Source organism: Pteronotus mesoamericanus, unplaced genomic scaffold (genome assembly GCF_021234165.1).
Source record: "Pteronotus mesoamericanus isolate MK-2021 breed Mesoamerican mustached bat unplaced genomic scaffold, CSHL_Meso_final contig_347, whole genome shotgun sequence".
Taxonomy (NCBI): Eukaryota; Metazoa; Chordata; class Mammalia; order Chiroptera; family Mormoopidae; genus Pteronotus; species Pteronotus mesoamericanus.
This window is the reverse complement of record NW_026555137.1, coordinates 10928191-10936008: the sequence shown is the minus strand read 5'-3', so window position 1 is coordinate 10936008 and position 7818 is coordinate 10928191.

Below are 7818 nucleotides of genomic sequence, written 5' to 3'. Positions count from 1 at the left end.
TTTGGCTCTGCCAGGCTAGCCCTTCTCCTGACGAAGGACAGGAGACTTTCCCATCGACAGACCTTCTGCTTTCCTCTGTTCTCAGAAGTCCGACTCTCCCTGGTGGTCCGGGGACCCAGAGAAAGGGAGTTTGCAAGGATCACAGAGGTGACTGGGCTTCTTGTCGGGTAGGCTTACCTGTGAGCCCACAGCCACTGGCCCTCGGGCAGCATGGCCTCCCCAGGCCAGGGACCAAAGGGAGCCCTGTTTTCAGCAGGATTTGTGTTTACCATGTGACAGCGTCTTTACCTTTTATCTAGCAAGAGTGAGTAATCTATTTAGGATATTTAACCAAAGCCAGACATTACCTCACTGGTGTCTTATCTAGAGCTGCTCAGTCATCCCATTAGCTCCAGGGATTTGGGGTCTCTTACCCTGTTAAGTGGTATAGGGAGAAATCCATAGGCTCTTTTTCTCTGAGTAAAAGGATTCGCAGAACACGCATTTGAGAAGCCCTGTCCTGGTGTTTTAGTCAAGCCCTTTCTTTTCCTTAGCAAGTGTCTGTTTTCTTCATTCTGAGAACATAGCAAGGGAACTGACCCTGGCCCATCTCCCAAAACCATTCCGACTCTAATCAGGTTTAGACTCCTATCTGAGGGTTACAAAGAGGTTTGTCGTTGTTGTTTTTTTTAAAGATTTTATTTATTTATTTTTAGAGAAGGGAAGGGAGGGAGAAAGAGAGGGAGAGAAATATCAATGTGTGACTGCCTCTCATGCAGCCCCTAGTGGGGACCTGGCCCGCAACCCAGGCACGCGCCCTGACTGGGAATCAAACTGGCACCTTCGGTTCGCAGGGCGGTGCTCAATCCACTGAGCCATACCAGCCAGGGCTACGAAGAGTTTTATGTGTGAACTCCCAGCAGCCTCACATGGAATCATGGGGAAATACTAGCAACAGGCAGACCACCCCCTCTGAGGACGATGGGTATTTCCTAGTAGAAGAGAAAGAGTGACTCAAGTGGTTCACAGGCTTTGTGAGCAGCAGCCAGCGGTACAGACTGAAGCAGGCATCTCCCATCCTTCCCCAGGTACAGAAAGGCCTGCTGGCTTCCTGGCAAAGGTCCTGCTGATGAGCCTGACGTGGACATGCCCACAGGTTGTCTTCACATAGGGAGGCTGGCTATCCCAAACCCAGGCCAGGCAATGTGCCTCTGTGCTTTGCAGTAGGAAAAGTGAGGTCCCATTAAAGATGGCCTTGTATCCACAATCACTGTATGTTAGCTCATAGGAAGGGAATAATTGTTTATTTTGATAGGTATCCTCGTGGCAGGATGATTACATGAGAAATGTCGGCAGTTGTATAGATGTTGAGTGAAGTATGTAGGAGTGAAATGATGCATGGTCTAGGATTTGCTTGAAAATATGTTAGTAAAAATAAAGAAAAAAGGGACAGATAAATCAAGGGAGACAAAATTGTGTTAATAGTCGAGTCTGGATAATGGATAATAAGGTTTCATTAGACTGTTCTTTCAACTTTTGTGGTTGATTGAATATTTTTTACAATAAAAAAAATAAAGACACTATGAATAGTGTTAAAGAACCAGCCATAGACTGGGAGAGGCTACTTTGACCACATTCAACTGACAAATTCCTATCCCAAATATATAAATAACGCCTACAAATCAGTAAAAACAAAACAGAACAAAGAACCGTCAATGTCATAGAAAAAAAGTGGCATAGATTAGCACAAGCATTTCCACTCTTGGAAGGAGAAACTTACACAGCCAATGTCTACACTCATCAGGAAAATGCAAATTAGAAAACAAGGCACCAATTTATGCCCATAAGATTAGCAAAAATTTGAAAGTCTGGAAATATCAGGCATTTGGAGGAGAATGCAGAGTTTAGAACATATACTTAGAAAGCAATTTGGCAATATGTTAGAGACATAGATACCCTACAATCCAGGATTCTACTTCTGAATATGTACCCCTCAGAAAAAATGCACAGCGCATATTCAGAACACACACTTGGATGCCCATTACTGTGTTGCTCATAATAGCTGACACTGAATAAAATGGAGAAATAACTTGTGACATAGTAATCTAATGGCACACTATTTAGAAGTTAAAATGAATGTATTTCATATGTATGAATATACATTTATATATAAAATTATGGATGAATTTCCAGGACATAATATGAATATCGAATGAAATAAAAGAAAATTGCAAAAGGATATGTATGCTATTATATCATGTATATGAACAATTTAAATCAATTTAAAACAACTACTGTAATATTTTTGGCTTTCTCTCTATATGCCATTAGAGTACAAAAATAATTATAAGAGCCACAAAGCAATCAATGGGAGGATAGTGCTTATTTCCAGGGAAAGAGACAGTATTTGTTTTTTTCTTTAGGAAAAAATATAAAAAGGGAATCTGAAGCATATATATGAAAAAAGTGTGATATTTGAATATCTAGGTGTAGGTACAAGGTGTTTATTACATCATTGTTCTCTATACTTCTCAGCATATTGTCAAATAGTGGGTTGGCCAAAAAGTTCATTTGGTTTGTTCCATACGATGACTCTAGCGGTGCTTAGTTGTCTTTAACTTCATCCAAAACAATTTTGTTAGATTGTATTGTGACAGCTATCATATCAATGTGCATTTAACAAAACTTACCAAAATTGGTGAGTTTTTGTGTAGCTATTTTAATATTGAAGGTGGAAGAAAATATGCAACATTTTCAGCATATTTTGCCTTATTATTTCAAGAAAGGTAAAACCCTAACTGGAACACAAAAAAGATCTGTGATGTATATAGCGAAGTGTGACTGATCAAACATGTCAAAAGTGGTTTGTGAAGTTTCATACTAGAGATTTCTCGCTGGACGACGCTCCACGGTCGGGTGGACAAATTGAAGTTGATAGCGATCAAATCAAGACATGGGTTGAGAACAATCAACACTATACCATGTGGGAGAGAGCTGACATACTCAAAATATCCAAATCCATGAAGTTACCAGTGAAAATAAAAAATGTGTCTTTTATTTTATGGAAAAAACTACGGAATCTTCAGCCAACCCAATATTTTGTAATTTAAGAAACAATTTCTTAATTGGAGTACTAAGGCTCCTCCATTCTAAATTCTTTCTCCCCTCCGCCGACTTCAGACCCCTTGACCCCCCTTTCACCTCTATGAAAATGATTCCCAAATCTAATTTTCCATCCTTTCTCTCCGCAGCATCATTTCCGTCTCCGTCCACTTAATCGCTAATTTGTCTATCTCAAATTCATCATCCAGTTTGATTATCTCAACCACTGCTGCCCCAGAACAGCTGTCTTTTAATTTCCTGTTTTCTGTCACTAGTGTCCTCAATAAATGTTAGTTTTTATTTTCAGTAGTCCTTTCGACTTTTACCTCCTCCCATTGAGTTCACTGTACACAGGACTGCCAGTTTGCCTACTTGCAATTTTGGTTTGTTGTTCTTTTCCTGAAATGCTGTCCACGCCGCCCCTGAAATGTTGTTTTGCATCCATTATTCCAAAGCTCAGAAACCTTAGGGTGGCCAGTGCCAGCCTCAGACGGCCCAACATCCTGAGCCATTTCCTGGTGGCCTTGGAGGGAGTCGCCTCCCTGTTTCTCCAGCTTTGTTGCCTGTGGTTCGCTGTCACCAAGGAGGTGGCACCATGACACGGTCATGCCACGATTGTCCCGTCTTCATGCTGCCTGTCTTCCTGCATTTTCAGTCCTGAGATGCTTTCACCCTCCAGCTCAGATCAAAGGCTTCCTCCACAAAGCCTCCCTGCGGTTCTCTGGGGGAGCCATTCCTGCAGCCCAGCCCAGGCTCACTGCTTCCTGTCCAGGCCCTGCTCTTTCTGGGCAAAGCAGGTCTGGGAAGCACCTCCCTCCCCTCCCCAGATCCCATTGATACTGAGCTCAGATACTTGGCAGACCCAGCCAGCAGAGGTGGGGTGTGTAGACGTGCTTATCCATATGGTGTCTCATCCACATAAACACTGAGTCTATCTCCCCCCTTCCTTCCCTTTCTCCTGGTTTTTCTGCAGTGATAGCAGCTCTAAAGCAGGCTGGCTTCATCAGACTTGCAGGGAGGGTAGGGTGCTGTTCTCTGACTTTTGGCCAAAAATGTATGAAAATGAGATTCCTGTAAGTGTAATATTGTATCAATTCTAAGATGCACATTTTTTTTCACATTTGAATATCTGAAATCAGGATGCGTTTTACAGTCAATGGAATTTTTTTCTTTCCTAGTGGTATACAAAAACGGAAGTGCATTTTATATTGATGGTATCTATCCCTGGATGAAGAAAGATACTCAAGAAGGTATTTAAAATACATATAAAATGCAAGTAAACAGCATTTACTATTTGATATGAATATTAACAATCAGTGCAAAAAATGAGATTTTGGAACATTGTTCTAGGCATGCATACTTTTGAGAAAATGGTTCCAGATCAGCATTCCAGCACATTCTCACAAGAGAATGGAATGCATGTCTTATCTATTCTGCCATATTTTGTAAACTATTAGAGAGCGGAGGCTCAGAGGAAGATATATCTAGGTATTCTCTATGTCAAGAGCAATAAAGAATAGACGTAAAGCCGTACAAGCAGAAATTCGGAGCAGAAAGTTTGCGTGAAGAAAGCGGCTGACAGATAGCCCTGAGATAATGTGCAGGTGACAATAATGGAACCACCGGTGCTGGTGGCCTCCTGCTGCACCCTCAGCTCTTTGTGCATACTCTTCACCAGGACCGTCAAGTAGGTGCTTTGGGCACATGTAGTGACAGCAGAGGTGGCCAGATAGCTGGGTCAGGAGCTCATTGCTGTCACATTTGTCCTCGCCTGATCCGCTTCACGCCAGCTCCCAGTTCACTACCACCAGGGAGGCAGGAAGACCAGACTCTCCCATTGTCCTCTGTCACCTCCTTATACCACTTCTCCCAATGCTTGGTGAGGCCCTTAACTGAGGTCGCTGTTCCTTACTGGTCACCTTCTGTCCAAATGACTTAGGCAGTAAACTCCCTGGGGCGTGGTACTCCATCAATTATTAACCTTTGTAATTGTAAAAGCAGGGAGCTCTGAGTAACCAGAGAGGGAGGGCGGAGAGGGGTTTGAAAGCACCGCGCATACACACACACACTCTCACACACGATGCGTTTTCTCATTGCTTTTGTCACATGGTTTTCTGTTTTGCCTTTTTCTCAACTTGACCACTTTTGCAGCCCTAAGTGGGGCTGTTGCCAACTCAGCGAACTTTTCCTGTTTATGGAAGTAGCCAGGGAATTGTGGGTCCTTCTAAGGAGCTGGTGAGACCGCGGCGCTGGCGGGAACAGCCAAGGCGTGAGAAGGCTGTGTCCATGCAGAAAGGGCTGAGGTCAGGGGACCCTTTGCGCACACAAGCCCTCCCACGTGATATCTGCCGTGTACCTCTGCCCCTCTCGCTGGCCCTGCCTGGTGAATGGAGGTCAGGGGATACTATTTCGAGTGCTTGGAGAGGGGCAGGAGGCTGCTGGATGGATCAGTCTGCTTGTGGGAGGATGAAGGAACAAAGGCGTGATCAAGGCTGCGCTGAACACAGTTGACCTTCCCTCCCGTTGCTGCATTGCTCCTGGGTGTTTTATCTTTGCCAAAACCACAGTGGGAGGAAGCTACTGAGACAAAGAGGTGATGATGGAGCCAATTTCTATTTCTAGCCTGTGGTTGACCCTGGCTGGTAACCTTGAGCAGGTCATTCACCCCTCCCTAGGGGGATTATACTGGATTCCAACCTATGTCAAGGAACTCCTGTGAAAATTGATAAGTGGAGATTTTTTAAGTGCTTCAAGATCTTAGAAGAGATATACAAACAATATCCCTGTGTTTTGGCCAGCCTCATGGGCTACCCTTGAGGTCTGGCTCTCCATGCACTCACCGTGCTTCTTCCTGGTTAGCAAGCCTAGGACACACTTAAGATTAGTAATAAAAATAGCAAACATTGATTAAGTGTTGACTCTATGTTGGGCACTTCAGATTATTGCCCACAGCAATCTCATGAAGTGCCGTTGAAGAAAGTCCAGAGAGGTTAGGTAACTTTCCCAGGGTCACACAGCCAATGGGCCCAAGCCAGGCTGAGTCCAGAGTCTGTCCTCATCCGTGATGTTGGAGCATCTTTAATAACCAGGTACCTCATCGTGAGTGAGTACTGACTATGTGTTCTGCACAAGCCAGGTGGTATGAGACATGGAGCGGTACAGACAGACAGGAGACGGACAAAGGTTGGGTGCAGATTTGGCGATACCCTCGTGCTTTTGGAGATCTGGGGAAAGAAGGATTGGCATGTGCTGGACTTTTGGGGAAACTTCAGGGAGAGAATGAGCCTTGAGCATTCCTGTGCGTTGGATGCGGGAAAGCGGGAGTGAAGAAAGGACGATTTCAGGGTCAAACGTGGGACCTGCTGCGTATGTTGTCTCGAACACGCTTTGGCTGTTGAAGTCCCAGTGGTGCTCTGCGCACGTGGTGCCCCTTTACCTGTCACAATGCTACATGTCGATTATATCTCAGTTAAAAAAAAAAACACCAAAACCTACCGAAATGCTTTTGGCCACAGAATACTTTTGTTTTGTTTTGTTTTGTTTTTTAAGAGCTTGTGTCAATAATTCATAAACTTTCAATTTTGGGAAACACTGATGTACAGGAAAGCACCTCACTGGCAATAGTAGTTTCCAACAGCAGCTGAAAATCAGATTTGCTGAATGTTCAGTGTAACTTTTGCTGTTGCAGAGCCTGCATTCACCATCAGTGCTTTTTTGACATTTGATTTTCCCCCCTGATATGTACCATCTTACTATCCTAGCCACACCACAAGTATCTCAAATGCAAATACTTGATTCGTTGTTTTTTTAAAACGTATTGATTTTAGAGAGAGGAAGGGACGAGAGAGAGAGAGAGAGAGAGAGAGAGAGAGAGAGAGAGAGAGAAGCATTGATTTGTTGTTCCACTTATTAATGCATCCATTGGTTGGTTTTTCTATATGCCCTGACTAGAGATCGCACCGACAACCTTGGCTCATCAGAACGATGCTCTAACCAACTGAGCTACCCGGCCAGGGCAGTTGGTATATCATTTTATACCCCATGGCTCCTAGCCCATTCTTTGTCTAAAGAGGGTTGATAAATTTGAATATATGTTGGTTTGAGAACAGAGAGCAGAGAGAAGAAAATGAAGAAGAAAAACCCCACACTTGAAATGATAACAGTTGTTGGCGAGTTGCAACTGGTTATTTAGCCATGAATTGTGACTTACCCATCAGCGTTCTTTGAGAAGCTAGTAAATTGTTCAAGATGCAAGATAATGTACCTTTTTGTCATGGCCCTGATTGGAGCTGGAGCTACAGTTAGAAGGAGTGGCTTTGGGGCCTGACCGCTAAAATAACTCTTCTTTCAGTAGCTTTGAACTGGGGGTGACAGCGTGGCTTCAGCCATGGGCTTGCGGTCTGATGAAGCCTGAGTTCCCCTGGGTCAGCACAAAGCCACCGCTTGCTAAACAACTAGCCCAAGGGGATTGGGAGCCTGCAATGGAAAGGGACGCTTTGGGCCTCAGGCGTGGTACTCTGGCGGACCACACCGCCCTCCCTGTCTCTTTGGCCCCAGCGCTCAGGGTTGGAGAGAGTGCCATTTGAGAGTCTGGGGACTTTTAGGCCCTAAAGGACTGTTATTCTTAAATTCAGGTTCTCCCCACCCTAACTCCCTTCAGGAGAGGCAATTCATAAGCCACTTGGTGCCGACACCTTAGACGTGATCCAATGCAAATAGGCAGGGACTTCACTCCTG